Consider the following 17,833-nt stretch of genomic DNA (forward strand, 5'->3'; position numbering starts at 1 on the left):
CACTGGTAAGAACTGTTATAAAAATTACAAAGTTCCGGAGTAGATAAACACGATAATGTTAACCTTAAAGGGATGTATTTAGCGTCTTGTATCCGAAGAATACGACCAAATTACTTGCCTAATTTCAATTTGGAACAAGTTAAACCGCCGCTCACGCGGGTTATAAAAACGCAAGACATCAAGCTTTAATTAACCCACATTGGACAAATTAGAATTTTCGAACGGCGTTAACATTACCAAAAATGATCACAGATAGAATATTTTTAAAGTTTGACTCTGGAAAACAGTGTTTTTCAGATGGTGTAAAAAATTTCCGTCAAAAATGCTAGTTAAAAGTCAAAAACTGATCGGATGAAAAAAACACCCGAAGCATAAATATTCCGCACTTTCTTCGGAATTCGGAGCAATAATCATTAACATTTTCGAAAAGTTCATTGTAGTGTTGTTGGTTAGTGTTGTTGGTTAGAAAACGGATAAGATGCAATGTTCAATTTAGAAAGCAACTATATGGTTCAACAACCATAAATCAACTGCATCTTAGGTTTCGATTTACTCCAGACGAGCTAGATGTCAACAAGGTCAAATGACAGGTCTTCAGACAGCGAAATCGAACTCAAGGACTTTACATTGAATTGAATAACATACCCCTATGTCATAGAGACAAACACAAAAATTTTAACACGAAGGTTTAGAAATTTAAAAAACTCAAGCTCCTGTTAGTACTGTTTTTGCTTACATACATCTTGAAGCAGGTATTGCTAAATATACACACTCTTCGGAATTTCTATAGTCTTGCCGGCTCTTTAGCTTGCTCCTCGGATACCCTTAGGGTTCCAGATGTTTCTGCGGTTTCGTTCGCCCCGCTCTCAAACGCTGAGTCGTTCTTCTCGGTTGGTTTCGGGTCGCTAAACGTTTTCTTTGGCTCGGTTACGTCTTCATCCTCGCTATTCTCGTCACTGCTTGACTCTATTCGTCTCTTCGGTTTGATTCGTATCGCCCCGCTTCACTTGCGCGGGCTTTTCCGCTCAGATTGGGTGTCTTTCCTTATGCACATTTGATCGGCCCGCTGTCGATGATGTGCCTGCTGTGTTCGCGCCTTGTTAATTTGTGCCTTGGGTGCTCGTTTTCTTAGGACTGGGTTACTTGGCGTGTCAATTTTCTTTCGTTTTTCTCGGATCTAAATGCAACACCGCTCCGTCCTATGTCCCTTTTACATTTGAACAGTTTGAGGTCCATTTTTCCAAAAAATGAGTTTAATTTTTGATACTTTCGCGGATCCTGGTTCGATATCTCCCGTTTTCTGGTCGACCACTTTTTATGCCTCGGGTTTAGTTTTCTTGCTTTTTTCAGCCATGGTGGCGCATTCGCATGGGTCAGTTCAATCTCCGATACGAAGAACTCATGCTCATCCAATACCCTTGGTGTTTTCCTGGTTTGTGGAGCCATTATGACATCTCTGCGGTTTCAGTCAACCATGTTAACTTCGATGTCTGTATTCCGTCCGCTGATCGCATCTAAACATTGTAACTTTTGGTTTTTTCTTTGATGCAATCCAAGTTTCATAGTGACGGTTTTTGGCCAAGATTCGTAGTACAGTGTTAGCTTTCATTCCCTACTGAGCTTCGAAAGGTGTAATTTTTGAAAAAGTTATCCGCATTTTGTTTAATTTACAGTTTATCCTTGCTTGTACCGCTTGTGGTTCTACTGCTTTTCGCTTAATTGTCACCCTACTAAAAAAATTCACCCTACTCCATAATTCCGTCCCTGTCTTTCAAGAGTGGTCGTAACAAATACACGTAACAACTATTAGATAGGACCAGGCGCGGATCTAGGAACTTTTCGAGGGGAGGGAGCGGATTTTCTGAGCTCGACCAAATTGATTTTCTGAGCTCTCCCAAAACACTATTAAGACCTTAATTTGACAAAATTAAGGTCTTTATTTGACCCGCTCCCCCTCAAAAATAAAATAGATTGGCGCCAAAGGCGCCTTTAGAAATTTTTTTAGATTTAAGATCAGTCGACCAAGAATGGATATCTCAAAATAGTACAAAGGGGGGACCCTTGGGGTCGACAGGGGTCGAATCTCTGAGGAGGGGGGCCTCCCCCCCCTAAATCCGCTACTAGATAAGACTGTATTTGGGTTCAATGTCCAAATCTGAAAAGGCCTTCATTTACTGTTTTTCGGATTTTGATTGTTTTGTGTCCATTCATTAAACTCAAAAAAGTTTGGTTTTATTGGACTTATTGTTCCGACATTCTGAAAAATGCAATTCGATGAAGTTTTCCCAAAAAAAACCCAGGTTTGGCGTTTGCTGCTCAATTTACCCCGCTGTCTGCCCTGTCAAAGTGTGATTTCTAATGTGCTAGCTAGCTTAAAAATGCTGGTTTCATTTTAGGGAGGAACTTTGTGGGGAGAAAATGGGGAGGAACTTTGTATTCGGGTGTGTCTTAGTTTTTATTTTTTTTATTTGCCATGCAAAAATAGATTCCAAAAATAATCATACTTATGCGTCGAGTTATTTATCATATATATTAGCGAGCAGGCCTATTATGGAAGGATAAGTCATGACAATAGATTTTTTTATGATTTTTTTTATTGACCTGAGTTTTATTCTTTCTTTTCTTTTAAGCGAAATAACTCAGATTGCGATACGGTTTTGAAGCTCGCGACGATCTGAAAAAATTGGTCGTGTTTGATATTTGTATATTGATAGTTCCGATAAACTGTTAATGAATTGAAGATTGGGTCGATTGTTTTCCATTTTTTTCTGTTATTTTGTTTTTGAAAAGATTAATTTAAAATACTTTCCGTTGTTTTTTTGCTTGTGTTTCCGAGTTGTAAATTTGCCATCCTCTTTGTCATTAAAATAATTTATATTTGAGCTGCTCTGAAATAACCATAGCGACCAGCAAAGCATGGCGCGTGTAGATGAAGAACACATCAAATGCCCACCAGCTGCGTGCACTTAAATTTCATTTGATCGGAAGGGTTTAAATGGGTAATGGGCCCACTTAACTGTTCCTTTTTTCAGGATGGCCAATGAGAGTGTTCTGGATGCGGCCAACGGGGGAGTCGCAATCGCCTCTCTGCCTCAGAAACCCCCTGGAGAAATATGGGTGTGGTGCGACGGCTGGTGAGTTCATTCAATTTCGACTGAGTAGGTCACTGCAACAAACGTTAGTTAGTCAATAGTTAGTTGTGTGTACTCAAATAGTGTATATTTTAAAATATTGAAATCTTCAGAAAAATATCAGAAATAGTGCTTGTTAACAAGCTCGTTTTATTGTATGATGTTTTGTTGTGTGTTTTTAGCTACGACATGGCCCACTTTGGCCACTCGAACTCTCTGAGACAGGCGAAGGCCATGGGCCACAAACTCATAGTGGGAGTGCACTCTGACGAGGAGATCAAGGAACATAAGGGACCCCCAGTGTTCACAGAGCAAGAGCGATACAAGTGAGCGACACCGTTGTCACATTGTACATTTCACACATGATACACTGGACTGAAATTTATGCGATATCAGTTTTAGACACAATGGCCGTAAAATCTACTAAAACGCTGTTGGCATCAAAGTTTTCACGCTCTACAGCCAAATTATTGTGGTAGAGCGTGAACAAATGATGCATTTTTTGTTAAAACCTTTGATAGAGGTGCTATAATTTAATCTGTATATGCCCGGCACTAATTACATGAGGCATTTGATGCGTATTGGTACATCAGCAAAAGCGACCAGTGACAGTTGTATTCCACCTTCTTATGCTATGCAAATCAGCGAACAATCAGAAGCTTCGTTTCTTAAGATCAACGTTAGATCGACTAGTCATCGGAAATCCATGTGTGCGATAGATCAAATGTCAGCCAGTCACAATTTATTTCTGAACTCAAACCAATTTAGTGATAGATGAAATCAGTCAGTTTTAGACAACTTAATGGGCATTGATTGGTTGAGTTTTTCGGGCATTCAGTCCTTTGAGGCATGATAATTGGGGGCCTGAATAGCCCCAAATTATCATGTCTCAATTAATCGTTCTGTTTCTTCAGACAGCCTGGACTAGGCTGGCTTTCGACTAATTTAATTCGCCAGTTATCTTCATATTTAAAGTAAAGAAGAAAAAACTGATTCAGTTACTCCATTATATTTACAAATTTCCTACAGATATAACCGAATTCATAAGTCAGAGTTGCTCATCGAATCATTGGATGTTGTTCCATTGACTGGCCTCTCCTTTTGTTACACCATCCATCGCCAGACCTGTTTCTGACCTTAATATTCTGACCTTCGATTTTACCTATATTTTTAATTGAACGAATTAACTGTGAATACATCAGTAACAAAGAGCGGATGGCTAACGAACCGATAAGGGTTGCCAAATGCTACCCTGAATTTGAATGAAATAATTTTAGATACATTAGATAGGAATACAATAATATTCAAGGCTACAACTAAAGAACTATTTTGCAAATGAGAAAAAATACATAAAAAAGGGTATGTGGCGCCCTCTCAACGTGCATCTACTGAACAATGGATTGTTCGATGAATGACATGAGCTCTGCTGTAGTGTAAAAAACGGTGTTACTATGATACTAGAGTTACTATGAGTTACTTAAAAAACAACTTTTGCTGAAAAATCATTGAAAACTCACTAGTCGTAGGCACACCTAACTGAGCCAATGCGGCTGTAACCAGTGAAAAAGTCTATGTAGGGTCTTTTAAACGCCAAAAGCGATTCGAAAACGTGCATGAAAATTATAGGTATCTATGGCAGCAGACTTACGCGTCTTAGCTGCTCTAATAATTTATCAGCTTAATTAAAAATACAGAATCATATATTTGATCAGATTTTCATTGCTCAATATGAATAGATTAAAAATTTTGTGAGCAATCTGTTGAACGTGTGTCTGAGAAAACCAGCGAAATGGGAGGGATGCAGTGATATTTGTCGAAGTAAGCTATAAAGCTTTGTTCCCCAGTACTTAAGTGACGCTCCTTGCACTTTGCTTTTCAGATTAGGTCTTTTCATCAAATCTAATATTGCCCTTCTAGTATGTACAAAAAGGCAGCGAAATTGAAAGGTTCATTTAAAAAATTTTTGAATGTACTCCTGAGACTGAGCGCAAAAGCATGTTTAAAATTTCGTATACATTTAGATTGCTAAATGTTAAAATATTTTCATCAAGGAATGAATTTACTTGGTATGCATTCTTAATTTAAAAAGTAAATCGACTGAATATTTTTTTTGAATTGAGTGGTAAATTTTTTGTATAACTGGTAAAAGCGTACACTAGAAAACCGTATTGCAGTATTAGTTTTATATTGGAGCTAAAGTAATTGTGTAAAACAGTTTTAGGGTTATAATGACGCATTTTCGAAACGATGCCGCATTGCTTTCTAAGCTTTGTTAGAACAAAATCAATATTAACATAAAAAGAATAACTTGGCATATAAATAATTACCACGATTATTGCTAGATGAAGTGCGGTTTAGGAGATATTGATATGAAACAATATGCAAAAAAAAGAACTTCACTAAAATTGCAGGCTTTCGGAAGGTTGTTTGTATCAGATTATTTTCACTTACGGCTAACATTTCTAATTTTTGGAATACAAATTGGCGATAAAGGTTGTCGAAAGCTTTTTAAAACGAGAAAAATTTCTCACGGCCGATTTGCTCAGCTCTGAGCTAAATTTTTCAGTTACTTCGGCAATTGCATCAACAGTGCTGTGATTTTTCCAGAAGCCAAATTGTTTAATATAAATAAGTGATCTAACTTCAATAATTATATACTCTGTTGTTCATTGCTAGAGCAAACAACCTGCTTTATTGCACGACTGGGCTTGTTTTAATAAGGTGGTTGTTTTTTCCTTCAACACCGGGGCAAATTTTCTTATAAAGCTTAGTAAGAATAGTGGGAATTTCCAATTCCGAGACAGAATTTTTACGCATGCAAAAGCTCGGTGCATTAAATACTTGATCAATTCCAATTTCAAGGTTTTGTATCATTCTGGCTTGATTTTTTCCAGTCTAGGAAAATTAAATAATAAACTCATTTGCAGTATCCAATTCATCAGTGAAATATTTGGCGCTATTTGACTGTAGTTGAAAAATTTGTTTGTTAGAGGTATGTGTTATTGCTTTTTGACTTCTTTGAAAAGCTTATGTATTTGCTTTGTCATTAATAAATTTATTGAATGTATCATAGTAATAGTTTTTTTTACATTTGTAATTTCAGTTTGTTTTACTTCGGGCAATTTTGAAGCGAAATCTTGTTCCTAGCACACTTTTTGTTTTGACTAGGCTTCATGAAACCTGCTACGCTTTGCAAGTAATTTTTTGATATGGTTAGTAAACCATTGGAACTTAGATTTCCATTTTTTGGTTATGGATGTTTTCAATGATGCGTACTTATCTAGATTATTATCGCATTTCGACTGAATTTTTTAAAAAATATATATCATCAATCGCTTTCTTGTGTTTAGTGTTGTGTATTCCTGTAGTTCAAGCATTAAACAACATGAAAATTATCTATATGTAAATGAGATTTTCAGACGGTAGTATCACGATACGTTTTTGACAATGTCATGCTGATGGTTGTGGTATATAGTTTTAAAACAATTGGGTAATGATCAGAAAAAAATTGATTATCAAGTGTATAGGCGAGTTTAACATCAACATTTTTATTACATATGGTCTAAAAGAGTCGCGCAAGTACTTCTTATCCTGGTTGATTGATTGATGAAATGATTGAATCCGTTATTTTCGATGGCATCATTGTATTTTGAAAGATGGTTTATTTTCAGAACATTCATATTAAAACTATCGCGTTTTATAGCTCGATGCTTTTAGTTACTATCATTTTCTAAAGCCTTATCGAAATCTTCTAGAAAGCTGTCATCTTTGGGAGGACTGTGGAGACCAGCATTATCCAGAAAACTTCCTTGTTAACTTCAGTTGCATCTCCTTCAATTGCATCATGACTCCTCCTCCCATGCTGTTTCTAGATTTATTAATATAGTATTATAATAATTCAACCGGTAGCTTCTTTTAAATCAAAGGCTTGGGATTTTGGCTCTCATGCTTTCAACTCCTGAGCTACTAACAATAATTTAGATGATTTGATAGTGATTAGTAGATTAGATAATCTTTTGGTATAATATTGTCAGTGTTGGCATGTTTTAAACAAGGGGTGTTTTAAACATGTTTTAAACACTGTTTTAAACACTTGTTTTTTTTACATGTTTTTTTTTAATGTTTTTTTCTACTGAATCAATTCTCGGAAATCTGGAAAAAGAACTTGTGGAGTTGGCTGTGACTCTGATCAGCATTGCTCCGTCGTCGGCCGGACTGGAGCGGGTATTCAGTTCAATGGGTTTTGTGCATTCTGATTTGCGCAACAGGCTAGCACCGGAAAAGGTCGGAAAACTAGCCTTCTGCTTGCGAGTTTTAAACGAAAAATTTTGATAAGAATTTTCGAATAAATTTTTCGTACTCCAGTTTTTAACACTTGAGATGTCGTTGATCTGGGAAAAAAGGTGTTTTAAACATGTTTAAAACGTTTTAAACGTTTAAAACGTTTTTTATGGAAAAAAAACACAATTTTGCCAACACTGAATATTGTAACATTCATGCATCTTGTAAAGGTATTTCATTTATAGAGCTGAGACGGTTCATTGTTGGAATAGTTTAAGCTAGATAAACCCTCTTAGAAAATCAATTCCTTTCCGGATTTGGTGTTTCAGTGTTATGTTGCTGTTTGAACAGAATCCTTCATCTCGCCTAAAATGCTCCAACTTATCAGACAGTGTCTGTAAAAGTTAATGCCAACCCTATCATACCATGTCGTTCTTTTTCATTGCCGTTTCATCCCTGATTTGGTTGTATGATACACTTGATCTCGTTGCTATCCTCGCACCCCTATTACAGACATACCCCTGTGCGCTTCGCTCTACTCTAAGTGGTTAGAGAAAATTCCGTCCCTGGGGCTGTATCGCTACTCAGTTCAAAGAAGTATCGATCTGTACTAATTGCCTCCTCGAGAACAACGAGGCAGTTTCCTGATCCTCCTCGGCGAGTATGACTAAATAGATTGCTTCAGAAGTGTTAGCGCACCATTTTTCATGACACAACAAAAGCATCTCCCCCCCCCCCATGTTTCGATTTCTAGAGCCTTAAATTAGCCGCGAGAAACTGGTGACCGAGTCAAACCACGAGCAGGTCGTACATCTATGTTGGTTCGTTCCCTCCTGTACCTCTTTGGGTGTTTAGCATGATTAGGAGTTTCCCATTTGTCAGAACTTTGCCATGTATGATTTTGTGTTGTGGGTTTTGACATCGCATATAGCGGATTAGTGGTGAAAGGTAAACAAAATTCGATTTCATTAGCGGCATTGATTTTCACTTCTGACATGAGCTACTTTCACTTCCGACTTGAGTGACTTTCACATCCGACATGAGGCTTGAGCAAGGGGGCTGTTTACCATTGTTTCAAAAAATCTCGAGTTTCAGCTGTCTGTCTGGTAGTCTTTTCTTATAGCCAGTGTATATACCAATCAAGAAACTCGGAAAACTTTATTTATCAATTAACAAAATTTTTTCACTGAAGCATTTAGCGGTGTGAAAACGGTGGTTGTGTGTATAGGATGGTAGTGTCCATCAAGTGGGTGGACTATGTGGTCACCAATGCACCCTACTGCACCACAGTGGAGACCCTGGACAAGTACCAGTGCGACTTCTGTGTCCACGGAGACGACATCACCCTCGCCGCAGACGGATCCGACACTTACCACGCCGTCAAAAATGTAGCCAGGTCTGTCTGTTTCACTCTTACTCTTATAGTCCCCATTGAGCAGTTTGAGTTTTCATAAAATGAATGTTTTCTGTCAGCGTTAATTTAACAAAAGCCTATGATGATATAAATTTTTTTCAGAATTCAGCTTTTTTATTGATTGAATAATTTTGAAACAAATACTTGCTGTATGTGGTGATTTGGCTGCCAGATGTCTGTTAGTTTCAAGTTTTCTTCATTTTTGGTGGTTTTTCTTTTTGCTCTTACTTGAAATCCAGAGTTTTTTTTTATTTCCCCGGCCTTACCCGCTACAGGGCGTTCCTGGGAGAGGTGGGGTGTCATCCATCTTGCCAAAGCCGTTCCCACCCTTGAAGAGGCGACTGATGTTGGGAGCCCTCAGACCGGGACCAGTATCAGCAGGTGTTTCCATGTATTTTTGAATAAAGTTTTTCTGAATCTTTTTTTCACATGCGAATATTTCCACTCTTTTTTCGCATTTTTGTTCAGACCTTTTTACCGACTGAAGGAACGAACTGTGGTTTTTATGGCGCTTGCCTTTAGTTATGTGCGTGTTTTTGTGTCTAGGTACAAGGAGTGCAAGCGTACAGCAGGTATCTCCACCACAGACCTAGTGGGCAGGATGTTGTTGTTGACTAAGAGTCACCACCAGACGGGAGACACTTCACAGCTGGACCAACAGTCAGTGCAGGACGGCAGCAAGGTTAGTGAGCTGAGCTGTGAGCTGTACACCCGTTCATAGAGGAGGCTAGCTTTATTTTTAGCAGGATGACATTTTACCACTCTACAAGTATTTAGCAAATCGGAACGCTATTAAAGAACGCCTTGCACTTGTCTGATTAAAATTCTAATTGAAGAACGCCTTACGCTTGTCTGCATTTGTGTTTTGAGATTTAAGGGGGCTGTTTAATTAATTAATTAATCACTGTCACATTTTCGCAGATCGTCACCATAGTAAGTGGATTGATCTAAATTCAACCTGGTTTCGATGACCCTAATTTTAAAGACAACCAAGGCAAAATTGAAGCTAGATCTTCAACATATCACTGGGGTTTTTATTTGGATTAGTGTTCTTTTGCGCGGAATATCTAATTACCTTGAGATTAGCAAGGGTGTTGTAATCGGTTACTAGACTTTTTTCCATGAACAACTTTGTTCACAGAATATTCAATTTTGTAGGAATGGAATATTTCACTGCTGACATGCCCAATTTCTCAATACTTTAATTAAAACTGCCATCATTAAGGTAGACATCGGGTGAATTTCCTTTCACGTAGTAAATACTTTTGCAAATAAATATCTTGATCACATTTTTCGATTTGGTGGTTTCCGTCCTAGCTTCTGTCGGTTTATTTTCCGTTTTTATAAGGGCAATTTATTCTTTCAAGTATCGGATTATTTTCTTAAGCATGGATTTTTTTAAACAGTTTTTACTATAATTGAATGTTCAATTATTTGTAAGTTAAACAAGTCTGATTTTGAATTTTTCATTTTTTCGATCAAGCAGTTTCGGTTCATGTTATATCGGCTTAATCAAATTATATTGCGTAATTTCGATGGCAAATTATATTTTTATGGACTTATGTGTTTGAGTACGGATGATTAAAAAATGTTCAAAATTTATTATACCAAAAAAGTTTTTGGACTAGTTTTGTTTTCTGCTCAACAGGGATCGACCCGAAATTTTTCGCCTCAGTTGCCCCTTGTTAAATGATTCCTAATGCTCTTTAAGGCTTTTTAGCACACTATCTGATAAGAACATAAAATTTTTGTAAGTGTAGTTTTTCTACTTAAAGTAATCTTTCAACTTAATTTTTTTTTAAAAAAATTCTGATTCCTGTCTTTTTTCCATTCTTTGTCGTGTAACGCAATGTTTTGTTGCAAAGCTCTTTTTCGCATCTGTATATTACGAGGTGAGTATTGTGATTTCAACAATTATTATAAGCAATATGATAATTACGCTTGTGATTTGCAAGCGTTATCAATTCGGACTCTAGACTTTTTCGGGTTAACAACTAGTTTGAAAATATGAGTTGAATGAATTAGTTTAACCATTTCGAGGGCAACAGAATGTCTGGTAACAGTTTGACCATGTCTACATTTAACATTTTAAATGGTACTTTCGATGTTTAATTCTTGGTTAATTTTTAGTTCTGCCATGCTATTTCTGTTTTACCGCTAGTGGCGCGAAGCTACGCTTTGCTTTTTTTTTAAATGTTCTCTAGGACTAAATTTTGTCCAAAACTTATTACACAGCTTTTTGTCGACTAACTTGCCTTATCTGATTTTTAACCTTCCGATTAGCTCAGTTTGTAATAGGGTACTAGACGTTTTTACACGTTTTATATAACATGATAAGGTATAGTACAAGGCCACTTCAGTTCGAACCATATAACACCACTATGACATAATTACGACTGCGACTAGCCAGCGTTATCAAACGGAATATATATTTTTTCAGGTTAACTAGTTCAACAAAATCACTTGAATCATGTGACACCTCTGTTCATAGAATATCAAATCCAGGCGTTAATCCACACATGCCTGAGAAGTCAAAGTTCTGTGGTTCGAAATCTGGCCAGGGCCTGTTTTTTGTAAACTGTTTTTTTTTAGTCAGTTCTACGGCGTAAAAAAAAGGTTAAAATGCTCCGATTGATTTTCCTCCCTTTTCATAAATATTTCAGTCTACTGGTTTGAGATTGTTTAACGATTTTTTATAAATCATAAGGGTTAGAGAATGGCTAGATCGTGCCTACTTTTGTAAGACTCTGAAATTTTTTGGAAAATATGTCACTGTTCTTACAGCAAATTTTTACGCTGTAATTCTGGCCTGTATTTTTATCGCACGTGACGTGAAGCGCCGCTTCTTCTCTGTGTAAGAAATTCCATTTAAATGAACTATTTTTACATTGCTTTTGTCGTAAGTATTCATGATTTTTCTGGCTTAAGTAATTCCAGAAAAAAATTACAGATTACGAGTTTCCTTCTGCATCAATCAAGTTTCACTTTTGATATTGAATGTTAATTTGCTTGTAGATTATCAAATCTTGTCGCAAAATTTTGCAAGCCTTTCACAGGAGGTGTTGCATATCAAAACTACCATTTAAAAAATGTCTTTAATTTTTTGTAATTATTGAAATTGTATGTCAGTCGATAGACGAAAGATATTTCGTGGTGAATAACTAGGTTGTGGGGGATGTTTGCAATTGTTTTTTGTTGCCATATTTCTATTTATTTATATGATGCTATGAATGAATCATGCAATGCATTTCTGTTTGCTCTGATGCGATGAACATCATCTAATCACGAATTCACTGTGATAAGTAAAACTTGATGAGCATTTCTAGGGCGAAAGTAGAAGCGGCGTCCTATTTGTTTGTTTGTTTATTTTCTTTTAGGACTCCACGACCAAGTCGCCCTTCACAGGAGTGAGTCAGTTTCTGCCGAGCAGTCGCAAAATCAGCCAGTTTGCATCCGGCAAAGAGCCCTTCGGCAAAATCATATACGTCGACGGAGACTTCGATCTATTCCGTTAGTAATTGAAATGCAATGCCATGTAGTTAACAAAGCTAAACCGCTCTACGTACACGTGCGAGCAACATGACAGCTATCGGGAAAATGATTGGGAAGCTATGCTAACAATACAAGGTGAAAAACTGTTATTGGTGGAACTAATTTGGTCAAATGAGAGGAAACAGAGTTCCAAGTTGTTTTTCACGATGAGTGGATTAATAGGTTTGTGGTTCTCTTCCATTTCAGACGTGGGACACCTCGCATTCCTGACTGAGACGAAGAAGAGGGGCGACTACCTCATTGTGGGGCTACATTCCGACAAGGCAAGTACGAGTGCTGAGATAGAGCATCTATTTAAATATGCGCTCTAGCGCATTCTCGAATTTGATTTTTTTTTTGCGGTTAGACTTTGATTTTCCAGTTCAATTCATGAGCTATATGTGTACGATTTGATGAAGTTTTGTTTACGATCACTAAATCAAAAACATCCAACTTGTTTTCTCAATTCTTTGTTTGCTTTAAAAAATTTTGCCTATAATACGCGAATTTCAGAAGGTCGAACATTTGTTCCACCATTCTGTAAGAATAAGGTAAAATCATGTTCTTTGACTAATAGGGGTTCAAAGTTATTGAATATTATGAGTATAAATAAGCTCTTACCCGAAAATATTGGATTGATGTCAAAAAATGAAGAATACAGTTTCGTCCATAAGTTTAAAGATAATTCAAAGAATAGTTACGAGTTGGTGCAAAACATATTTCTTTGAATTTTTTTTATTTTTAAAAAATGGTACCCGCTGGCTAAATGCTATCAAACAACCATTCTAGGGTTCCGATTCTATGTTAAAAATATGACCCTCCAAATCCTTGTAGTTTTCGAGAAATCGCATTTTTTAGAAAATTTTTTAAAAAAATGAAAAAACTTAGATTTTTTTTTATATGTTTTCTCATATTCTTAGTTCGTCAGCTGGAATAAGAATTGGCCGAAATGACAGGACTAGATGTAATAAATATTCCTTAATGAGGGCTTAATTTTAGGGAAAAATAAATTTTTCCCCACAATCCTATTTTTATTCGAATATAAATTTATCTTTATTACTTAGTTGCAATCCTAATTTGTTCAACGGGTAGACGTCAAGTAGGCACATACTGCGCCTTTTGTCTATCCCCTCCATTTTGTTGATTTAATAATTTAAATAAATTGATGCTTGTATTATCAACTATATGCAGAAAAAAATTCTTCTTCTTAATTTCAATTGCTGAATGGAAGGCAAATTACGCTGTTCATTAACGAAAGTTCACATGTTGCGAAAAAAACGAATGGCTTTTGTTTCGAAAATGGATTAAAACTACATATTGATCCAATTTTCTCTAATCGGGTTAGTTTTTGATAATCTGATGATTATTTAATTTCAAGAGCTTTATGGTGATAGTTTTTTCTCCAAATCTCGAAAGTTGTCTGTTGGTTATGTTAATCTGTTTGGACTTAAACGTAGATAAGAGCAGAAGTCTAGACTTTGAGAATGAATAGTTATTTTCCTAATTGAAAGCATACAAATGGTTCATTAATCCAAATTCTAAAAGCGTTTCCCTTTGAATATAATAACTTGCAAAAACTTAGTTTAAACTTGATTTAAAATATTTCATAATTTTCAGAAAAAGTTTCGATTATAAGCGTTTAATTTTCTTCCTATTGAGATTTGTGAGCGAAAGATTCTGCTCTACTTGCGCAACAAGCGGTTATCTTTGGTTTCACTTGAAATCAGTCTTCTTCTGTGCGAAAACAAAATTTGTTCAAATATAATTTTATATAAATCCAAATAATCTTGTTTGATCCTCTTTAAAAGTTAATTAGCTTTTTCCAGTTTGTCTGCGTAGTATCTTTTTCGTTTCTCTCATCAAAATGATCCCGTTCAAGTTTTTTTTGTTGAAAAGTCATTACCGGAATAAAAATAGTGATTAACTTTTCTCCCATAAGACCACGAAATAAGTTCTGACCACGAAATAAGATACTTCACATAAACGACTGAAAGTGTCGAATTATATCTGTATGAAATACTTTCAGTCGTGATCTGATTGATATTTGAGTTTTTCAAAAGCTGTTCTCAAAGTGCTTAAAATTATAGACGAATTTAATGAAGATTTGATTGATTCTTTTTCGTTTTTACTTTTCGTAATCTCGTCATCAGTTTTTTTTTGCAGAAGCTCAAAAACGATCAAGTTTTAAGTTTTGAAATAAAAATTAGTGGAGTTATTAAAGGGAGCGTGTTGTGATGTGTGGTTGGTGACTGTTTAGACATGTAACATGTACAAGGGTAGCAACCACCCGATCATGTCCATCCACGAGAGGACGCTGTCGGTGCTAGCATGCAGACACGTGGACGAAGTGAGCATAGATGCGCCCTACTGTGTCAACAAGGAACTACTCGACCACTTCAAGGTCGACCTAGTCTGTGCCGGACACTCCTCCAAGACAAAACTGCACCAGGGAGCAGCCAACGACCCCTACAAGGTGGCTTTTACAACACATCAGAACACATTATTGACACCGACTTTTTGTTTTGCAAATAGCACAAAGCAAATACTCATTCCACATAATTATATTTTCAAAAACTTAGTTGTTTTCAGTAATTCGCCTTGACACAATAAAAAACTGCAAAAATGACTTTGTTTATCTAGAGTCGTGTACTTGGAGACATGTCTCGCTCAAACCCTAAGAAACTATTTGGCACTATTAATTTTTCTGTTAATAGGCTTTTGAATCAGTTTAGGTAAACATCTGATTTCTGTTTTTCAGTATCCGAAGTCGCTGGGCATATTTGAAGTGGTCGATAGTCATTCTGACATGTCCACTTCCAAGATCATAGACCGCATCCTTGAAAACAGGTAACCGAATGAAATAAGGCACAGCACAGCACACCTTAAATTTGTTTTTTTTGGTATCAATAAGGTCTGGTATCAATAAGGTCATATCCTACTGTTGAACTGCAGTTTTGTCGGTTTTTTAATTGGTGGTAACTTTATGGATAACCGGTAATAACAATATTTTTTACACAATCGAGCATTGCGTTATATTTACACAAGCAGGCATTGTGTTACAATACGAATAAGCTTTTCTCCAATTTAACTCGAAAATTAAAGTGCCCATTTGATGGCAATTTTGCTGCGGATCATAGGCTGTTTAATTGCATTGTTCTTCGACTGTTTTTAAGAGTCGATGAACGTAATTCAGACTGTTATAGGTCATGATGATTTTTTTGTCTAATGAAGTCTTTGTTTGTTCTCGCTCAAATTTGACTTGGTTTTTTTCCAAGTATAGTCACTCTCAGACACAACAGATAAACTTGCTCAGTGAAATAGCATGTGCATTCTAATTTATTTTTGCATCACCAGTAACTAAATGCAGCGCTAAGTTCAGTGTACTAACAAAACATGATGCATTTTTTCATTGAATGCACTTAGAATGAAAGCACAACAATTGTGTTTATGTAAATTAGTAAGTGACAAATTGAAGGGGCTTTAATTAAGAGTAATGAACGTAGTGAAGACTCCTATATAGGTCGTGGTGATTTTTTTTTTCAGGAAAAAGTCTTTAAATGCTCTAATAACTACAGATGTGCATTTATACGTATTATTGCGTTTATGAATGCACTTAGGTATATATGCATTTTTTGAGTTCAATTGAAGTTCATCTGCTGAAGTTACCTAAATAGCACTCTCCAAATACGAACGTGGAAATAGCGCAAAAAGGCGTGAACGATTTAGTTTCGAAAGTGGAATTTAACTTTAAGATTTCCAGCGGAATAAAATCTTTTCCTATTGATCCAGTTTTATCAATTTGGGTTAATATTATCGAAAAAAGCGACCATAAAATGTTATCATAAATTGTACGTAGAAATTCAAAGAGAGAGCTTAAAGGGCATCTATTTTTTCTTTGAACTGCGAAAATTGAGATTTTTTCAACAAAGTCAGTGTTTTTTTCTGTTAACTTGCGTTTATTGCTTCCAACTGTCAGATGGCTATGCTTTTTTGCTACCAGGCTTGAGGGGCTATAAATAATGGGAACGAACGTATGATATTTTGAGGTTTGATTTTTGATTTCTTAAGTACAGTTCTCTTGTTTTGTTAAAAGGAAGGCAAGTTCCACTATCGAACAGCAAAAGTGTTGTAAAGGTCACGAAAAACGTGATCGACTTCTAGCATCGAAAATGGATTTCAATTTCCCAGATAAACATAATGTTAGCCTATTGATCCAGTTTTATCTAAATGCAATAACTCTAAGAAAGAAGAGCTAATCCTCAACAACTCTTGAAATTCAAACTTTTCAATCAACTTTTTTTTCAGTTTCCTTGTTTTTTATCACAATTCTACAAAATGACAACTAAGCCGACAAAATTTTTATCTGACTTTTTTTTTATTTTTTGTCGGCTTAGCGGCTTTCTTGTTTTGTATCGCAAGTGGTGCAAAGCTCAGCTTCGTCTCTATGTATTTTTTGAACCATTTTGATTGTGTTTTAACAGTTAAATGCTTTCCAGATCCGGTTTTTATTCTCGTTGTTTTGGTTGATTATTTTCCAAGGCTAGATATCTGCCAATATTTATTTTTCTGTTAAGAGTCAGCTTCAAGAGCTTTTGCTCGTGTTGGTTTTAAAACGTTTGCTGTAGTGTCAATTGTTTTGTAGGCTCAAGTTTTCTGAGCGAAACGCGAAGAAAGAGAAAAAGGAATTGGACGCATTAGAAGCACTGCACAGGATAGAAAATGGAGGAGAACCGACCTCCTCTGCAAAATCATAGACTCTGAGAGAGACCAGCTACGAGCACTGCAGCTCATCAATAACAATTCAAACGAAGTCCATCACCAGGAGAAGTGCTCTTTTGCCCAGCCTTAGTTTCATCACGCAGAAAATGATTACTTCCACACAAGCAACCGAACACGCCATCAGAAAATGTACAATAGAAAGTTTTATTCGAGATCCCACGTAGCAATAATGTGAACAGATATTCCTTTTTATAAACAATTTTAATGGATGAAGTTTTATTATCCCTTATATTTAATGAAATGATATCAGGGTTGCCAGTGTCAGAGACGCCATAGAAAGCATCGGGGAAATTTAGATATTTTTGAAGTCCGAATTTTCAAACTGATTCGATAACACTTTTTGCTGCATATTTCATAATTTAGAGGGTTTTATTACAATTGACCTTAAAATTAGCTGTGATGAATCTGTTTTTCCGAGTAATGTTTTGTTCTAAGCGTACTAGGTTTTCAATGCAAGTGTCGTGGAGCAGTTTTGTTGAACAAACTCTTGGCAACTCTGAACAAGTGTTACTTTTCTGCGCGCGTATGATTCTTCCAATTCGTATCTTTATAAAAATTAATTTTGTAATCTCGATTTCAATTGAAATAAAATTTGCAATATCACGCTCTTAGAAAAGAAAACTCTCTTGGTCATTTTTCTACGTGGATATTACAAAAAAAAATTGCGCTCAAAATTCTTCCGTTTGTGGATGTTAAT

At 36.1% G+C, this 17,833-nt stretch overlaps 1 protein-coding gene across 1 annotated transcript in view; it reads left to right on the top strand.

Moving 5' to 3' along the window:
* LOC134848570 (alpha-catulin-like) overlaps positions 1-17,833 on the top strand; it is a 619,753-nt gene that overhangs the window by 35,959 nt on the left and 565,961 nt on the right. The window lies entirely within an intron of this gene.

This window comes from Symsagittifera roscoffensis, chromosome 6 (assembly GCF_963678635.1).
Source record: "Symsagittifera roscoffensis chromosome 6, txSymRosc1.1, whole genome shotgun sequence".
In the NCBI taxonomy this organism is placed as follows: Eukaryota; Metazoa; Xenacoelomorpha; order Acoela; family Convolutidae; genus Symsagittifera; species Symsagittifera roscoffensis.